This window comes from Oryctolagus cuniculus, chromosome 1 (assembly GCF_964237555.1).
Source record: "Oryctolagus cuniculus chromosome 1, mOryCun1.1, whole genome shotgun sequence".
Classification (NCBI taxonomy): Eukaryota; Metazoa; Chordata; class Mammalia; order Lagomorpha; family Leporidae; genus Oryctolagus; species Oryctolagus cuniculus.
The window spans coordinates 49,307,215-49,326,052 of NC_091432.1; the positions used below are offsets into that span (position 1 = coordinate 49,307,215).

The 18,838-nt window shown below is 52.2% G+C and overlaps 1 protein-coding gene across 6 annotated transcripts in view; it reads left to right on the forward strand.

Annotated features, from left to right (window-relative positions):
- Window positions 1–18,838, forward strand: part of PLEKHA7 (pleckstrin homology domain containing A7) — a 221,816-nt gene that overhangs the window by 24,189 nt on the left and 178,789 nt on the right. Inside the window, exon 1 of one of the 6 annotated variants that reach the window (XM_051833962.2) lies at window positions 2,454–2,477. The exons of the other annotated variants lie outside the window; for them this stretch is intronic. The gene's annotated coding sequence lies outside the window, so the exon portion shown is untranslated. Of the gene's footprint in view, window positions 1–2,453; window positions 2,478–18,838 lie in introns of those variants that run through there. 6 annotated transcript variants of the gene reach the window in all.

Consider the following 18,838-nt stretch of genomic DNA (forward strand, 5'->3'; position numbering starts at 1 on the left):
GGGCCTGTCCCTTTCCTGCCTCTCCTTTTAGTGCAAGGAAGGGCCCTTGGTGGGTGCTCTGTGAAGCCGGGCAGAGCTGGTAGAGCCACTCCAGGTTGCTGTTATGGTGCGACGGGGTGGAGGAGCCGAGTCCCATGGACTAGGGCACCTGCCCCAGGTGACTCGGGTCACTGGGACTCCAGCCAGCTCTCTGCACTCCCAGGTCAGGGCTGCTTCCCAGGTCTGATGTGTTCATAGTGAAAGTGAAATAGTGATTTTTCTGGCTTCTCCCCACCCCGATTTCCTCCAGCCTGGCAGGGATCCCTGCTTTGGTTCTACTGGCACCTTCCCTGGGAGGCGTGAAGCCTTCCCAGGAGGGCTCTTGTGGGGCTGTACTTCTCCCATATGCTGATGAGGGTGGTGGTTTTTTTGTGGTGCGTGTGTGTGTGTGTGTGTGTGTGTGACAGGCAGCACTAGAGAGAGCTTCCATCTTCTGGTTCACTCCCAAAATGGCCACATGGGCTGGGGCTGGGTCAGGCTGAAGCCAGGAGCCTGGAGCTCCATCTGGGTGTCCCACATAGGTGGCAGGGGGTCCAAGTACTGGAGGCATCTTCCTCTGCTTTCCCAGACACATCAGCTGGGAGCTGGATTGGAAGTGGAGCAGCTGGGACTCCAGGCAGTACACATGTGGATTGCTGGGTGGCAGGTGGCAGCTCAAGCTGTTGCACCCCAGTGCTGGCCCCTGATGAGGGGGTGCTTCCCTTCTTAGTGGGCTGTAGCACTCTGGTGCTCCAGAAAGGCCTGCCCGCCCCAGCTCACACCTGGACTGGTGGTCCTACCTGCCCACCAGGGCCCCACAGACCTCTCCGTGAGCGCCTCCTGGTCAGGACCTTCGGGGTGTTCCCGACTTGGGGTTTTTCTTCATGCAGTCGGTGTCCTGTCCAAACACACCTCTCCCTTGGCCCCGAGCACACTCCTGCGTGTCGAATTGCTTATAGTGCATGCTCCTTTCTGTGTTTTCTTGGGCAATTTCCACCACCAGAAGTTCCCCCTTTCCATGCGGGTAGCTCCTGGGTGTTATTTAAGACATTATCTTGAGACTTTCTGGCACCCGCTCTGTGGCTTTGTGACATTCCTTCGTTGTGCAAGGACAAGCATTTCTGAGCCTGATAGAGTGCGTGCCTGGGAGGGCAGCAGCGTCCGCTCTGAGGCTCGCGGGCCAGCATCCTGTGTTGCCACATCTCTCCTGTTTACCCTGACATCTCTCTGTCTGCCCACATGTGAATTAGCCTATGAATTCCCCTCATGTTTCATTCCTACATCGCTATCCTCAGCACTCAGCAGTGCCTAGTTTAAAAAAAAAAAAAGTAAAGGTTAACATCAAAATGAATGAATGAATGAGCAGGTGTCACCTCCCCTTCTCCTTTAGACACATCTAGGATGTGACTGTCAAGTGTCTGTGTGCCCTCCCCCTATCCTCTCCCCACCCTTGCACTCCAGCACTTGATGGCTGCTCACCTGGCTGTCCTGCCTCATATTGCACTTTTTTTTTTTTTTTTTTTTTTTTGGTATCTACAGCTTCTCTTTCTCCCTCGCCTGGTTGTAAATTTCTTCAAGGCAGGATCCAGTTCTAGTTTAGTTTGTGTGCCTAGAATTTCTGTCCATCCTCACTCACGGTCCATGAAAGGGAGGACAATACGTGGAGCTGTGTGTAAAGAAATCAACCCCTTGGGACAGTGCAGGTGTCTGTGAGTGGATGGATATATTCACAAACATCTGGTGGGCACCTGCTGCCTGCCCACCCGGGGGCCAGTGCTGAGCCTTCTTGGGTGGAGGAGCCAGAGGAAGAACGCTCAGGGTGAGGAGGTGCCCAGCGTGCTGGCACTTGGGACTCTGGAGGGCTGGGACGTCCAGATCCTGGCCTTTGAAGACAGCACCACGAGGGAGGAGAGGGGTTTCAGGCTGCTTCTGCCCTTGCCAGGGGTGTGACTTCAGACCAGTGAGTCGGCTTTTCTGAGCCCCGGTCATCGGGCGCTAGAAAGACTAAGACTACCCTGTAGGGTTTTCTCCCTGGCTCACTGCAGGAGCAGGTAGTGGGTTTTGGCTGTGTGCCAGGCATTGTTCTAGAGACTGGGCTGGGTTCCTGAGCAAAGTCTGCCCTCAGGGAGCCCACATTTTAGTGAGATAAGGAGATCCAACAGCAGGGTCAAACTATGTGGTATTCTGGAATGATGTGCGCTCAAGAAAACAACAGGGCTGGGCGTGGGCGGGGAACGGCCAGAGGGGGCTGATCTGTGAGGATGACATTTGAGTAGAGATCCCATCACGCCCTGTGGACCTCTGGACACAGGACATTCCACAAAGAGGGAGAAGCAGACGCAGAAGCCTGGAGGCTGGCATGCACCTGGCGTGTTGAAGGAGCAGCGAGGAGGCCATGGTGGCTGGAGCAGCAGAGCGGGAGCTATTCAGGAGTGACTTTGGCTTTCTCTCCGTGTCAGGTGGGTCCCCTTCCGAGGGCTTTGCAAGACGAGTCTCTTGATTCAGCAAGAGGGTACTTCCATTTGTTGTGCCACAGAATAGACCTGATCCAAGACCACGTGGGTGATGTCAGCCCAGAGCCCGGGGCCTCGTTAAATGTGGTTTGGTTCTTCCTGATAACATTGGTGAAGATGGAGCTGGACGCCCACTGGCCTGGGCCCGAGCCCACATCCCAGCCGCCCTCTGTCCCCCCAGGAGTGCTGGTGTCTGGGATGCTGACCCTCTGCGGGCAGCGTGCTGGGGCTGGAATATGAGGAAGGAGGAGGTGACTTACCTCTGGCTGTGATCGACTGTTCAGTGGTCACGGTGAGGCCCCATGGTGGAGAAGCGGTAGACGTGGGACGAAAGCGTTCACTCCATACACCTGGCCTTAGAGTGCAGCCGGGAGACCACAGGGACAGGAAGTCACACAGCCCCTTGGTGAGGGCACATCTACTGCCCCGTGGAATTCTGTCCTCCCTCCTCCTGCTTGTCTGGGAGTCCCAGGGGGCTGGAGCTCTACCCCCAGAGCATCCTGCCCTGGAATCCCTCACAGCCTCCATCTCTAGGCTCTCAGCCTTTATAGGAAGCTGTGAGGTCCCTGAGCTGTTGCTGACACCATTTATCTGCTCACCAGAAGGAAACACAGGATCGGCAGCAGTGCTGGCCAGATTGGCTCTACCTGATGACTTTGGGTAACAGGAAGAGCCCCTCCCTGATAAAGGGACCCCTGTTGTAACTGGCACATCCTTGCTAAGAAGCTCCCTTTTAGCCTGGGTTGAAATCTTTGCTCTGACTCCTCCGTGGCTTTTCGTTCTGAACTAGAGTTGTCGGTTACCCAACCTCCCCATGCCCTCCACCTCCACCCCATTAGGGAACAGTTGTCCTCATTTCCCAAGAGTTGACTGTGTTTCCTGCTCTGCTCAGTTCTTGCTCTGTTACTCAAAGTGACCACCTGGTTAGGAGGTCCAGGAAAGCTCTGTAGCATGTATGATGCATGAGTGGGGTCCTGCAGGCTGGGGGTGGAGATGGGCCAGGACCTCAGGAAGGGAGCAGAGGCCTCGGAAGCCAGATGTAAGGCAGCCTCTTTCAGCAGTGGGCAACGCTGGGGCAACCAGGAGTGTGTGTGTGTGTGTGTGTGTGTGTAGGGGCGGAGGGGAAGGTGCTGCCCCAAGGGTACAACAGGTAGACCAGAGCCGGAGCATGAGCATGTATGAAGCGCCACTGGTGTCCTGCTGGGGGCCATGGACCTAAGATCAGAGGCTGCCTAGGAGAGTGGATTTTAAAAACTGCCTTTTTATTCCCGGGGTAGGTCCTGTCACTGTGGGTTCACTTTCTTCCAGAACTGATGAATGAGTTTCCGGGTACCACCAGCTCGCCTTCCTGCCCAGGTCTGGGGTTACTGATTAAGCTGTCCTTGGGAACCTCTGCGGAGCAGAGCAAGGGCGAGCCAGCCTCTTAAATGTGCCGCTCACCCTGGGCACTGTGCTTCTGGGCTTAGCACCCGCTTCAAGCACCCATCCCCTGGGTTGGAGAGGCAGCTGGGGTGCTGCAGCTGAGGTGGGCCGGCTGGCTTTCGCTTGCCTCTGTCCCCCAGTTGGATGCACACACGGACAGTCTCTACCCTGCATGGTTTCTGCATTAACTGTGACCTGGACTCAAGCCCTCGGCCAGACATTCCAAATTCTTTGGGCATAAAGATTTTCTAAAGGGGCTTGGAGCTCTTCCAGGACTTAACAGTTTCTGCTTATGCCCCCAGGCAGATGTTGTTCGTGCCTGATTTTTATATATTCGCCAAGGTACTCGCATGGCACCCTAGAGCAGGTGTAGGTCTCCCAGGCTGGCCGGATCATTGGTGAGTCTTGGGCCCAGCTGCCCCACGCTGCTGGCATATGGAGTGTCCTCCCTCCGCCGTCTGCTCTTCCCCAGCCTCTTGCATGCTGAGGGGCCGGGCGTGGAGTGCAGCTTTGTGTTTTAAAATAAGGGCAACGTGGGTAAACAGAGCAGCATTTCTGGTGCCACCAGGGAGGGCTGGGACCCCACATTCCGGCTCCATGACGACAGGCTGCTTCGGTGCCCCTCGCTGGGCCGTGGGCAGCAGCAGTTGAGGCGGAGACAATGGGTGCTCTGTTGAAGTGCTGCCGCTGCCGCTGCCGGGCTGGAGCAGAGCGCATTTTAATAGAACGTTTTCCACCCTGAGGTCGGTGGGGATCTGGCCGCCCACTCTTCATCTCTTCATTTTCTCTTGGTGGCCTAGGTGCTGAGTTATTGCAGCCCCACACCCCACCCTCACCCAGTCCACTGTGAGCAGCCCCCTGTGGGGAGAAGGGGGTTTCCAGCTTTGCATCAGGTTGCTGGAGGCAGGGGGTTAATAGGGCAGGGCACGAACCCATCCCTGTAGCATCGTCTAAAGCAAGGGACAGCAGGTGCAGCAGGGCGCTCTCCGCCCTGGGACCAGGCTGCCTGGGGGTCGGGAGCTCTGGCTCTGAGGCCAGACCGGCTGGGTTGGAAGCCCAGGGGAGGTACTTCCCAGCTGAACTGTCCTGTGCCTCAGTTTCCTCATCTGCACATTGGGGACAGTAATAGTGTCTTTTAGTACAGTTGTGACCTTAAATGAATTTAGCAAATATAAAGCACTAGACGTAATACCTGGCATGTGGAAAACACCCCGTAAGTGCATTTTTTTATTACATCATTTTAATATTGTATCCTGATCATCATCCACATTGGGTGTACCCTGCAGGGGCTTTGTCTGAGACTACAAGAGAAACGAAATCACTTTTTTGTCTTCAATTTTATTACTTTAATTTTATTACTCCCCGGCTTAGAATGCTTCAGTGGGTTCTCATTGACCTCTGATAAGGGGAAAGGAAGGTATGTTTACTGAAGTCCTACTAGGTGCTAAGTACCCAGCACTTGGTGTACCTGTGCTCATTCAGATGAAGTCCAAAGGGGAGAGTGGTGTGGGAGACCCTTCACTGATTGGCCCCATCTTGCCTAACTTCTCTCTGCCCCCTGCCCCACTCCCCAAACCAAAGCAAACACAGACATCATTGCCAGAACAGGTTGCTCTTGTCTGGTGTCTTGTCGGCCTCATCCTCCGATCTCTTTCCGTGCTGTGCCTCCTCCAGGATTGGCCTGGGGGAGAGGGGGCTGTGGGCCCCAGGAAATGGACTATTTGGGTACTGTTAGGGAATCCCCAAACACCCACTCCACAGGACCCAGCCTGTGAGGGAGCTGCTTGCCAGGCTGTCTCTGAGTTGGCTCTGGTTTGAGTCTTGGCGCAACACGCAGTGTGGCCTGAGGCATGCCTTGGAAACAGCACCTGTGTCTCATCGGCTTCTTGAGGAGTTAATCCGAATAATGCAGTGAGCACAGAGCCTGTCGCCTGGGAAGGGCTCAAGCTGTGCTGGCTGTTCTTGCTCGTGGGATTCTTCCCCGGGTCTGCTGCAGCAGTTTTTGTGTGGAGCATCTCTTCGTCCAGGCTCCACACTGGACTTCAAGGAAATAGGAATTAAAGGGGTTCAGTGGGGCAGAGGGGTCTAAGTGGGGTCCCTTGGTCTGGCCTAGCACTTCCTGGGGCTGTTGGCCACTGATGTGGCTCAGAGACATTTCTGCCTCCCTCCAGACTGTTCGTGGCAGAACACACTGAATGTACTCCCCGTGTGGCCACTCCTTGTGACAGCTGGGTGATAGACACAGGGTAGCCTCAGGAGATATGGAGACCCACTCTGTATACACAGCTGCTTGCCTATGATGGACTTGCCCACTGGTGGATGGACCAGCAGGTATGTAGATGTTGAGGAATACTCAGATCTAGGAGAATTGCTGAGATCAAAAAACTAACTTCTGCTCAAGAAGGGAGAAGTATGTTTCCCCCACCCCAATCTTTATTGGGCTAGGCTCTCATTGAAAACAGTAAAAATGGGGCTGGCACTGTGGTGTGGTAAGTAAAGCCGTCACTGCCTATGACACTGGAATCCCATATGGGCACCAATTCAAGTACGGGCTGCTCCACTTCCGATCTAGCTCCCTGTGCCTGGGAAAGCAGCAGTAGATGGCCCAAGTCCTTGGGCCCCTGCATGAGTGTTGGAGATCCCAAAGAAGCTCCTGTCTTTTGGCTTTGGCCTGGCCCAGCCCTGGTTGTGGTGGTTATCTGGGGAATAAACCAGGAGATGGAAATTAATTCATTCTCTCTCTCTCTCTCTCTCTCTCTCTCTCTCTCTCTGTCTCTGTCTCTCTCTCATAAATAAATGCCCAGAGTTGGCCGTGAGGCTGGGGGTGGTGCAAGTGTGTGACTGTGGCAGTGGCAGGTGCTTTGCTAGAGGTTTATGGAATGTCTTTGGGTCCTTGTTTCTGGGAAGCCACAGGGGGATTCTCTAAGGCGATGGGGCAGGAAATGCCCCCAGATGAGAAGGTGGGGTTGCAGGGTACAGGGAGAGGCTGTCCTGTGGATCAGGCTGGGGTGGGTTAGGGGGTGGGACTCTGCCCTGAAGCTACTGGGGCTGGGGCAGAAGGACCTGAAGCACTGGGTTGTGTGCAGAATCAGGCTGGTGCTTCACAGGTGAGGAAGGATACCTATGCAATGGCAGGGAAACCTGCTGGAAGACTCCCGAGAAGATCTAAATGAGAGCTGATGCAGGCTTGGTGCAGGCAGGGGTGTGAGCATGGGGGAAGCAAGGAGGCACATTTGTGAGAGAGAGTGTGTGTGTGTGTGTGTGTACAGGCACCCAGCAGTGCCATCCTGTGACTCCATCCTCCCAGGATGGTAAGTAGACAGATTGCACAGGTACATGCCCACGGATGTTCAGTGCAGCCTTATTTATAATGCTAAGAAATTGTAAACGACCTAACTGGCCGTCAGTTAGGAAGTGACTGACTAAATTATAGAACCATAGAGCCACTGAATGATGCTACAAATCTTTCTGGGCACAGCAAGATACCTGCATCTGTTAGGTGAAAGACAGGAAAACTCTACATGTAGCACCCAGCCTGCTATACTTTGGCTGTTATTCTCTGGGATTCTAAAGCCCATCAAGGTTAGATGGCCAGGCCTGCTGCACCTCATTTCCCTGTGTGTGACCTTGTGTCCCATGTTACTTGGGAACTGTTTTGTATCTGGTTTGTAAGAACAAGGGCCATGCCTCTCTCTCGCCTCGCTTGCTTTCCTCAAGCAACAAGAGTAGGTGTTGGCTAATTACTGCAGAATTTAATTGAGGGATAGGAACAAAAGGCCTTGTTATCAACATCAAGTAGTATTAAGCTGTAGTCTGATTCTCCCTCCCTCTTACAAACAGAAACAGCGAATCTGGCTTTTAAACTGGAGCTGTGTTAACAAAGGCCTGTTCTAGAGACCTCCGGAGTAAAATCAGGCTTTGTTTCCTGTGCTTTCTGGAGCCAGTTGCAGGGAGGGGTAAGGTGTGACTGCTGTCAGACCGGTTTTCATGTGCTTTGGCTCAGCCAGTGGAGTTCTGTTAGGGTACCGAGGGTGCGGGGCAAGCTTTTCCTTATGCCTGTTGCCTGCTGGATAGTTTATCTCTTTTTCCAACTCAAAACAGACTGAAGATGAAGGATATGTAAGGATAGTTTTAAAAGTTCATGGAAGAATGGTGTTAAAAGATGAGTTTATTTTGGTGCAAAGAGTTTTGAAATCCATGCCTAGTTTTTTTTTCATAATGTTAATTTCCAGGGGCTGGCGCCGTGGCTCACTTGGTTAATCCTCCACCTGCGGCGCCAGCATCCCATATGGGTGCCGGGTTTAGTCCCGGTTGCTCCTCTTCCAGTCCAGCTCTCTGCTGTGGCCTGGCAGGGCAGTGGAGGATGGCCCAAGTGCTTGGGCCCCTGCACCTGCATGGGAGACCAGGAGGAAGTGCCTGGCTCCTGGCTCCTGGCTTCGGATCCATGCAGCATGCTGGCCGTAGCGACCATTTGGAGAGTGAACCAACAGAAGGAAGACCTTTCTCTCTCTCTCTTTCTCTCACTAACTCTGCCTGTCAAAAAAAAAATTCCAATGAACTCTTCCAATTTCCCTCATCTGCATGGATTTCAAAATTTTTTGCACCAAAATATATGTTTTAAAAATTTGAGAGGCCAGCGTTGTGGTATAGTGGGCTAAGCCTCAGCCTGTGATGCTGGCATCCCATATGGGCGCTGGTTCAATCCTGGCTGCTCGACTTCTGATCCAGCTCCCTGCTGATGGCCTGGGAAAAGCCACTGAAGATGGCCCAAGTGCTTGGGCCCCTCCACCAACCTGGAAGAAGCTCTGGGCTCCTGGCTTCAGGCTGGCCCATCCCTGCCCATTGTGGCCATTTGGGGAATGAACCAGCAGATGGAAGATAGCTCTCTCTGTCGCTTCTCCTCTGTAACTCTGCCTTTCAAATAAATAAGTAATTATTTGAGAGGCACGGTGGTGGGGGATGGGGAGAAAGGGAGAGAATGCTTTCATCTTCTGGTTCACTGCCTAGATGCCCGTAAAAGCTGGGCCAAAGCCAGGAACTCAATCCATGCCTCCTAGCTGGGTGGCAGGAACCTGATCATTTGAGCCATCATCACTGCCTCCCTGGGTCTGCATTAGCAGGAAGCTGGATTCGGAAGCAGGAGCTAGGAATTGGACCCAGGTGCTCCAATGTAGGATGTGTGTATCTTAACCTCCTGGCTAAACACCCACCCCAAGATAATCTTATCTTTTAAATCCATTTCCACGAACATATCCTCCACCTCATTTTACAGACCAGGCCCAGAGAGGCTGAATAACTTGTGTAGGTTGCCTGGCTAGGAATTGGTAGAGCCAGTCTTTGGTCACAAGTCTATCTACCCTCAACTCCTTTGTGCTTTGTTGTACCTGCCAGTCACTAGAGAGCAGGGCTGGGCATGGTCTGGGCAGGTGGGCACTGCTACCCGTATGGACTTGACGGTGGTATGGTGGGTGAGGCAGGGGGAGGCTGTGTGTTGGGGCAGTGGGGGAGTTAATCGGTCAAGTGTTTATTTCCTTGCCGCTGCGTACTGGGCATGGTGTGGGACACTGTGGGAATGCAAAGAGCCAGGGTGCCCTGTCCTTGTTTATACAACCACCTGTTTGAAGTTGTTATCTGGAGAGATGCAGCCCGCAGTGGGGAGGGATGCATGGGGGCACAGCAAACAGGAGGAGCTGGGAGTCTTCAGAGGAACAGCTATGGGGCTGGAGTGGGCTGGGAAGGGTTCATTCAAGAGGGTGTGAGCTATGGCATAAAAGTGGGGAGTCTAGGGTGTGATGGGGTTGGCGGATTTTGGAAGTGAGAAGTGGGTGCCTGATTGGAAAGGGAAGGTGGTGGTTGGTTGGGAGGCCTTGGACACCGGGTCTAAGAGTTTTGCTTGGCCCTTGGTGCCGGGCAGCCATTGCAAGCTTAGGAACAGAGTTGTTAAGATGGGAAACCATTCTAGGGTGACTCGTCAGGTCACGGTGTAAAACGTGGCATGGTGGAGTGAGAGAGGAGGGTGTTGTTCCATTGGCAAGATGAGAGCTGGGAGGGGTAAGGTTGCCTGGGGAAGGTGGGCAGGGTGGTGGTGGGGGCCTGGGGTCCTGCCTTGGATGAAGTGGTGGTCCTTCCAGTAGAAACGGAGTTAGCTGTGCGTGCTCTGTGACCTGGCAGGTGTAACCGCTCGCTGCCAGGTGCATGGGCCTATGTGCATACACACAAGCATGCATTCAACAAAGCAGACACAATCTCCACCTCGGGTCTGGCTTTGAAAGTAAATGTCACGTGGGGGAAAAAAATGACAAGAAACATCTTGACCACCAGGAGTAACGTTTGTTCCACAGCCCGATTGCTTCTCCCTGTTGTGCTGGGATCTGAAGCAAAGCAAGGGCAGAGCTCCCAGAGGGGTTAGAGGTCATCTGGTCTGACCCTCTTCCTTCCGGGGGGCGGGGGGCAAAAGGGGCCCCACTGAAGGCAAGGATCCTTTGTATTGTTCAGTGGATTCCCCTAAGCCTGTGCTTCTCCACGTGCCTGCCTGCACCACACGGCTCCGCTCTGTGCCTGGGCCATCCTTGCCTGCCTGGGTTCTGGCCTTGGGTGGGAGAAGGGGCTAGAGGAGAAGAGGAGGACTGGGGCGGGGGAGGGATTGGATTAAATCAGGTCAGCTGCAGAGGAGCACCCACCCTAAGCTGGGATCAGAAAAGCTCCAGCTGGCCTCAGATCTTCACCAGTCTCCCAAGTTTGGTAGCTCACTCCCAGGGCCCACTTCTGAAGGCGCAGTGGTAGCAACCAAGATGTCTCCCATTTCTGAAGGCCATATACCCTGCGAAATTAGAGTCTTGGGGCTCTGGCCACATAGCCCCTGCATGGCTGCAGCTTCAGGGCCAATGATGAATACTGTGCCCACCGGGGCTGAGGCAGGCAAGCAGTGAGGGCAGCGCCTTCCTGAGGCAAGGCTGGGCCACCAGCAGCTGTGCTGAGCCTCGTAATGAAGTGAGTCCCAGGGTGGAGACCCCCACACGGCACTTCACTACCTGGGAGAAAGGCAGGAAAACTTACTACTGTTTGCATTATGAAGTTATTCATGATCATTGTTATAAATGTAGAAAGTGCAAACAAGCAACAAGAAGAAAACAAAAATCCTTTGTAGTCCTGTTGGCTAGAGATAATCGCTGTTAATGTTTTTGTGATGTATATCTCTATCTGTGCATATCTCTGTGGGTAGCACAATATATACTGTTGTGTAACTTTTTTCACTTAATTGTATCTTAGAAATAGTTTCAGTGTCATTAATTAACACTTGCCTCATCAGTTTATTTTTAAAGACTTATTTATTTATTTGAAATGTAGAGTTATAGAGAGGGAAAGAGAGCTTCCATTTGCTGGCTCACTGCCCAAATGGCCACAATGGCCAGGGCTGGGCCAGGCTGAAGGCAGAAGACAGGAGCTTCTTCCAGGTCCCCCAGGTGGGTATAGAGGCCCAAGTACTTGAGCCATCTTCTGCTGCTTTCCCAGGTGCATTAGCAGGGAGCTTGAATGAAAGTGGAGCAGGACACGAACCAGTGCCCATTTGGATGTCAGCATCACAAGCATTGTTTTTACCCCCTTTACCTGCTACGCCACAACCTGCCTCATCAGTTTTTTTTTTTTTTTTTTGGACAGGCAGAGTGGACAATGAGAGAGAGAGACAGAGAAAGGTCTTCCTTTGCTGTTGGTTCACCCTCCAATGGCCGCTGTGGCCAGTGCGCTGCAGCCGGCGCACCGCGCTGATCCGATGCCAGGAGCCAGGTGCTTCTCCTGGTCTCCCATGGGGTGCAGGGCCCAGGTACTTGGGCCATCCTCCACTGCACTCCCTGGCCACAGCAGAGAGCTGGAGTGGAAGAGGAGCAACCAGGACAGAATCTGGTGTCCCGACCAGGACTAGAACTCGGCGTGCTGGCGCCGCAGGTGGAGGATTAGCCTATTGAGCCGTGGCGCCGGCCACTCATCAGTTTTAATACCTATATAGTATTGCATGATACAGTTGTCCTGTGATTTTTCTAGCTAGTCATTAGATTTGGGGGCTTGTTTCCCTGAAGGGAATATCTTTATTGTGGTAACTAGTCACAAAACGAATACATACTTATGCTGAGTAAACAAAGCCAATCTCAGAAGTTTACTTATCATATCATTCCGTGTGTGTATAATTCTTGAAATGACAAAATTATAGTGATGGAGAACAGATTGGGACGGGGCTTCCCTGAAACGCTGGGACTGCTTTGTGGGGTGGTAGACACACGGGTGTATACATGTGCTGGAATGTCATAGAATTATGTACACACAGGAGTCTGTAGGAAAACTGGTGAAATCCAAGTGGGGTCTGTGGCTGAGTCAACAGAGACACCCATGTCAGTTCCCTGGCTTTGATAACGGCACTATGGTAACGGCACCTGTTGCCCTGGGGAAGCTGGTGGAGGGGTACCCGAGAACTCTGAACTGTTTGTTTGTGAGTCCAAAATTTCACTTCAAAATACAAAGTTTAAAACAAATCCACGCTTGCTGAATAGCATTCATGCTGCGAGAAGGATGTGATGGTTGAGCGGAAACCTGTGGGCAGCCCTTTGAATGGCAGGCGGTGGAGGGCAGGTCGCAGCTGCTCAAGATGTAAGGCCTGACATCAGCAGGAGTGTCCTGGGGATGTTGGAGATGATAAGGACCGTCCTGGGGGCCAGAGGAGTGGAAGATGAGGCAGAGGCAGGGAGCCACCTGGACCGAGCAGGTTCCTGCCTGTTTGATGGAATGCAAGCGAAGAAAACCTCAGGTCAAGTAGTGAGAAGGCACGGTGGTAATGGGGGGTGTGGACCTAGAGGCTGACAAGGGGTGGGTTCGAGCCTAGGGCCTGGCCCAGGAAGCAGCTGGCCAGCCTCAGTTCCCATCCCTTATGCCATGCTTGCCTGAGAATGATGTTTGCATCCTGCACCCTGGCTGCACAGTACAGCCATCTGCCATGCGTACAGCGCAGGTGACGGCAGCCCCCTCCCCTCCACCGAGTGTCGAGCTCTGAGGTTGGGCCCTGGTCTGAGTCCCAGTGATTCTGACGTGAAGGGAGCATGGCCTTCAGGAGAGGCTCAAACAAAAACATCTCGCCTCTCCTCCAGGTTTTCTCCCACTGCTGCCCTCGGGGGAGCATTTGGAGCGGCAGCATGCTGGAGGGCAGGGGGTTAACCAGGGCTGCCCTCTGTGGTCCCTGCTGGGGGCTCCCGTTCAGTGCTGGTGGCCGATTAGTTGGGATCCTGGCCCCTATATGTCCTATTGACATGTGCCCGACATGACTCTGAGTTTTGAACTCCACCACTGACAGCTTTCTAGTGGCCCAGGCCCTGGCCCTCGAGAGGGAGTGGGCACTGGGAAGTGGTATCAGAGCCGATTTGGGGCACAGCGAGTGTTCCGAGGGAGGTGGTAGCCATGTCACGCAGTAGGTCGGCAGGTGCTTCCAGGCACGGCCTCGTCATGTTCTCGTGATAAGCCCGTGCAGCTGACAGGCCAGAAACTGAGACTCTGAGAAGACCGTTGATTCCAGCAAGGAGCATTTCAGAGTGAACGCCTGTGCGCTGACTCCACCTTCTACAGGGCTGTCCAGGCTCGGATTCACCAGGAGCCTTGGGGCTTGCGTTTCTGGAGGAGGCCCTTGATTTTTGTTTTGGCAAGGTGTGTGCTCCTGGCCAGGAGGCTTCTAGCTCGCCAGGCATTTAGACAATCCGGCACTGAGCCACAGCCCAGATACCATGTTAATGCCCGCGCATCAGAATGTTTGGAGGAATTTGGAAAACAAGAGGGAGGCCAGATTTCTAGATAAGCCAATATCTGCATTTTTATCCTACTGATGCTTCAAGACTGTATCTCCAGCCCTTGGCTTCCTTGGATTCCAGAGAAATATTTTTCAAAGCCTGAACCACTTGAACATACTTGGGTCTGTCACTGGAACTGGAGTGGTAATGGTAATAGGGGTTGTGGCTACAATAATAGCTTATGTGTATTGAGTATTTCCTATGACACACTTCAAACTCGTGCTAAGTGTTTCAGAGAACAAACCAAAAAAACGTCTATTGCTCCTTGGTTAGATTCGTAATGATATCTCTGTACAGTGGATTACTGTGCATCTATTTAAAAAAATGGTGCTATAAAATATTAACTAAGGACATGGAAAATATTCCCTGTCCATAGTAGATGAAAGAAAACTATGAAATGGGTTAGCATTTGGAGGTTCTCAATGAATATTTAAATTCACATACATACAAAGTACTATCACCCCCTCTTCATTTTACTGTGAGGAAATCTTCCATTGGCTGTTGCACCCCTGTCCCCAAATGCCTGCGATAGCCAGGACTGGGTCAGGCTGATGCCCACAAGGGTGACAGAGACACAAGTACTTGAGCCATCATCTTCTGTGGAAGGAGGGCCATGTCTTGAACCCAGGCACTTCGATGTGGGATGCAGGAGTCCCAGGTAGAGGCTTAACTCACTGTGCTACAGGGCTTGTCCCTGGGTCTGGGCTTTTTGAATTATGAATCATTACCATACTCTTCTATTTTTGCCTATTTAAAAAATAGCGATTTGTAATTATTTGTAATTCAGGGCTGATTGCTATACTTCGATGAGAACGGACAGGTGAGTCAGGGAGACCTGTTTGACATCCAGGTTACTTTGTGCAACTCTTTATAGTTAGTAAAGCACTTTGAAGCGTATATAACTTTTTCCTGATTTTACAAAGAATGCTTATTTATCATATAATTAGAAAAATAGAGAAGTCCCAAGAAGGGAAAGAATATTTCTAATTCCATAGATGATTGCTGCTGCCATTTTTTTTCTTCAGCCCTGTCTCATTACTGTAAGTTTTATTAACATGGGATTGTGTGACACTTATGGTTGGTTCTTGTGATACACATTTCCTCACTCTTCTACAGTGTGATCTCCATTGGCTATGCTATGTCTAGTTTTCATAATCCTCAATTTTTGGACTTAGGTAATTTCCAGTTTTTTTCTGTCATTATGAACAGTGATGTTGTAAACACTCATCTTTTTTAAAAAAAATATTTCTTTGAAAGGTGGGGTTACAGAGATGGAGGGAGGAGAAAGATATAGTTCTTCCATCCACTGGTTCACTCCCCAAATGGCTGCAATGCCTGTGGCTAGGCTGAAGCCAGGAACTTCATCCAGTCTCCTAAATGGATGCCGGGTTCCAAGCACTTGGGCCATCTTCTGTTGCCTTCCCAGGTGCATTAGCAGCCACTAACTGGAACTCATGTAGGATGACAATATTGCAGGAAATGGCTTAATCTGTACCACATTGCTGGCCCATAAACACTGTCATCTATTTTTTTTTTTTAAAGATTTATTTATTTATTTGAAAGACAGCGTTAAGGGGAGAGAGAGGGAGAGACAGAGAAACCAAGATCTTCCATCTGCTAGTTCACTCCCTAGATGGCCACCACGGCTGGGGCTGGGCCAGGCTTTAAGCCAGGAGTTTCTTCTGGGTCTCCGTGTCGGTGGCAGGAGCCCAAACACTTGGGCCATCTTCCACTGCTTTTCCCAAGCCACTAGCAGGGAGCTGGGGGCTGGGTCGGAAGTGGAGCAGCCAGGGCTCGACCAGCACCCACATAGAAAGCCTGCATCACAGGCAGTGACTTTACCCATACGTTACACACAACGCCGGCCCCAACACTCTCGTCTTTATGAGCATCTCTGGTTTTCCTCAGGATAGTCTTAGAAGAGTGGTTGTTGGGGCCGGCGCCGCGGCTCACTAGGCTAATCCTCCGCCTAGCGGCGCCGGCACACCGGGTTCTAGTCCCGGTCGGGGCGCCGGATTCTGTCCCGGTTGCCCCTCTTCCAGGCCAGCCCTCTGCTGTGGCCCGGGAGTGCAGTGGAGGATGGCCCAGGTGCTTGGGCCCTGCGCCCCATGGGAGACCAGGAAAAGCACCTGGCTCCTGGCTCCTGCCATCGGATCAGCGCGGTGCGCTGGCCGCAGCGCGCCGGCCGTGGCGGCCATTGGAGGGTGAACCAACGGCAAAGGAAGACCTTTCTCTCTGTCTCTCTCTCTCACTGTCCACTCTGCCTGTCAAAAAAAAAAAAAAAAAAAAAAAAAAAAAAAGTGGTTGTTGGATCCCAGGATGTCAGCATCTAGCAGTGCATCCTCTGCTTCTCTTGGATCCTTAAAGTAGCAGCTTTAAGCTGGTGGGGGGTGATTCTCTCCATCATGGGGGTTGGAAGCTGAAGCTCCTGACACAGGCACTCCTAGGAATGAGAAAGAGAATTGCTTTAATCCGGCATCCGAGGGAGTGGCGTGGGAGGTGGGATCCGATCAATTGGTTTTGATGTCTTACTCAGCGCTTCCAGAAATCGCTCTCAGTAACCTCACTGATGTCTTAGGTCTGCCAGCTGGCCCCTCACAGAATGTGCTTTTTCCCTTTAAGTATTTTAAGAGTCTCCCATGTGGTTCTAAGTGTTTCTTTTTCCAAGTTAAATCATCCTTGTTCCTCATGGAATGTGGTTTTTCATTTACTATCTTTTTTTAATTATTTGACAAGCAGAGTGACGGGGGAGCAGGGAGGCTGTCAGTAGAATGGTGCTGTCTTATCTGTGGTGCCATCTTAGGCTCTGGCCCCTGTGGCCATCTTGCACAGTAAGCTTTGGTCCTGAGCCCAGCCTGGCTTTGCTAGATGTCAGGTGACCAAATGGCCCAACCACAAGTGGCAGCCCCACCCCCCACTAATGGGATTCTCTGCTCCTACTTCCCTACCCACTGCAAGACTATAACAGGTCCTGCTTCCTGCACATGTCCATTCGCTGTCTCTTTCTCAACCCTGTCTTTCTGCCTTCTCTCACCCTCTCCCTCCAAGCTGTCGGGTCTCCCCCCAAATCTGACAATAAACTTTTCCTTTAACTCTGGTGTTCCGTGTGTTTTGTGGTGGCCTTCCAGAGGCAGAGAGAGAGAGAAGAGGGGTCTTCTATCTGCTGGTTCACTCCCTAAGTCACCAGCCAAGGCTGGTACAGATTGAAGCCTGAGCCTGAAACTCCATCTGGGTCTCCCACATGGGTGGCAGGGGCCCAGGTACTTGGGCTATTATCCACTGCCTTCGCACAGGCACATTAGCAGAGAGGCTGGATCAGAAGCAGAGCAGCCGGAAATTGAACTGGCACTCTCATGTGGGATCCCAGCATCAGAAGTGGTGGCTTAACCTGCTGTGCCACAACCCTGCCCCTACTCACTATCTCTGATTCCAGTTTTTCAGTAATCCTCTGGAATAGTGTGAATTAGTCAACTCTTTAGATCGGGAGTACCAGGAACCCAATTCAAGCTAGCTTCAACAGAAAAAATATATATATTGGCTCCAGTAACCAGGAACTTCAGGAGTAGTTCTGTTTTTCTTTTTAAAACTAACTCCCCTACCTCAGTAGGCTTTAGCCAATGACTGGGTAGATAAAGGAAAATACGTCTTTGTTTATTTGAAGGGCAGAGAGACAAAGAGGTAGGGAGAGATCTGCCATCTGCTGGTTCACTCCCCAAATACCTGCAACAGTTGAGGCTGGTCCAGGTTGAAGCCAGGAGCCAGGAACCCTCTCTGGGTCTCTCACGTGGGTGGCAGAGACTCAACTACTTGAGCCATCACCTGTTGCCTTCCTATCGTCTGCATTAGTGGGAAGCTGGCATCGGAAGCAGAGCTGAGACTTAAACCCAGGTGGTCCAACGTGGGCCTTGGCATCGGCACCACTGCACCAAACGTTCAACACAAGGTGGTTCTGAGCAGGCCTTGGCACTGTTAGACCCGAGGACTCAAGGTGCATCTTGAGGTTTTGTACTCATGTGCTCTCCTTCTCTCGCCAGCTTTGATTTCTTCTGACCGCCTTGTTGGGAACGGGAGACATTCATGGTCACTTCTCAGGGAAGATGCGGATTGGCCCTGCTTGGCTCATGGCCCATCCTGGGGGTGGGCATGCTGAGTGACGGCTGCAATGTGACGATACGGGGAGGTATGGCTTCCTCCAGTGATGGGACAAGCGGTGTGTAGAGCTGAACACAGAGTGCCAGGTGGTGACCGGCCAGCTCAGAAAAGAGTGGGGTGTCATCTCTCTTTTTCTCAATGTTAGACTTTTGTGAATGCAACCTAAAGCCAAGATAGGTTCTCTGTTAATAATATGTAATCATATCAAGAGCTGCTGCTCAGCCTATCTTTTCCCTCTTATTCTGTGTCTGTGGGGAGATTTTCAACTCAAATTTAGGTCTTTCAGTTTCTCGCCATTAGATTTTATGTGGCTGTATTAGGTCTGGAGAATCAGCCTCTTGAGAAATTTCAGCCCTAATTCTGTCACCTGGTTTCCTGCCTCCTCCTCCTGGCTAAGTGCCCTCTGCAGTCAGGTGAGAGGAGATGACTAACGTTTGGGGGTGGGTGGGATGGGAGATGGGGGGACTGAGCCTGCTCTGGGCAGGTAGCTGCACCCCAAGAGCCAGAAGCTTCTCCCACCAAAAAGCTCCTGCATTTCCTTGGCAGGGCCCACGAGGTCAGCCTGCTGAGTTCCTGGTGTTTCAGAGTGACCAGGAAGGGCAGCAGGCAGTCTGCTTGTCTGTTGAGGCCCAGAACAGACTTGAGGAGAAGTAGGAAGGATCCGGTTAGACATTAAGAACTTCTTGGCATGGGTGGGGATGGGAGGGGTATTTGCGAAGGCTGTAGCAGGTCCGTTTCTGGATGCTGTTGGGCACTAGCACATTCTGAGAGGGGTCAGACAGGGGCTTGGAAGTCCCTCTGAGCCTTGTTGGGTTTGCAGGTCCCTTGCACGCAGGCACTGGAGGTGGTGACGGGTGGGGGGGGGTGGGTTTGCCGGGTGGCTTTTGACCTGCGTTGCTCTATGAAGGA